This window comes from Wasmannia auropunctata, unplaced genomic scaffold (assembly GCF_000956235.1).
Source record: "Wasmannia auropunctata unplaced genomic scaffold, wasmannia.A_1.0 LD336101.1, whole genome shotgun sequence".
NCBI lineage: Eukaryota > Metazoa > Arthropoda > Insecta > Hymenoptera > Formicidae > Wasmannia > Wasmannia auropunctata.
Genome location: NW_012026789.1, coordinates 6,198,917 through 6,199,574, shown reverse-complemented (window position 1 = coordinate 6,199,574; position 658 = coordinate 6,198,917). Strand labels below are relative to the sequence as shown.

General features: G+C 42.2%; 1 long non-coding RNA gene across 1 annotated transcript; it reads left to right on the top strand.

Moving 5' to 3' along the window:
- Positions 1 to 6: 6 nt before the first annotated feature.
- Positions 7 to 347, top strand: LOC105460773. Its single transcript, XR_975873.1, has 2 exons — positions 7 to 98; positions 165 to 347. It is a non-coding gene; the product is annotated as an uncharacterized LOC105460773 (long non-coding RNA).
- Positions 348 to 658: the final 311 nt, after the last annotated feature.

Genomic DNA, 658 nt, shown 5'->3' with positions numbered 1-658 from the left:
ATCAATGTCTCTATTATTGTTTTCAGCCCTAGCAGCACGTACCGGCGCATCGCCAGTATATATATTCCCGCAATGTGATATTCTACAATTAATTACAGGTAAGAATTATCTATTCTATTCTATTAAGCCTATCAGTACTTAATGTCTTTAATGTTATTTTCCAGATTGTGCAGTGCGTGCAGGCGAGGCAGCAGCACATGTGTCCCCGCAGTGTAACAATACACCCCACTAACAGCAACAGGGGCCACTGCTCTATTACCTCGCATATTATCTCATATCGTTAAGCTAAGCTACAATATGTTTCTTATATCAGATATGAGCAATAAACGTCCAGGCTTTAATTAAAATGTCAAAGTTTAACTAGTCCTTTTCTTATATGCTACAAAACGTGTCGCTCCCAAGTGCCGTCACAGGCAACAGATCCTGCAGTCTCTCTACCGCATAGAAATATATTACATCCATGAGTTATGCGTTCTCCGGGGCATCAGATTCATGATTCACGGCAGCAGGGCCTTGCGAACAGTTCGCCCACACATATATACATGTTTATATGTTTACAGCAACAGGATCCGGATGCAGTACAGGGCCGCCGCTGTATGACTCACAAAAGTTCACACTACAATGGACATACACAATCAGAGCGAGTATATGCATGCTC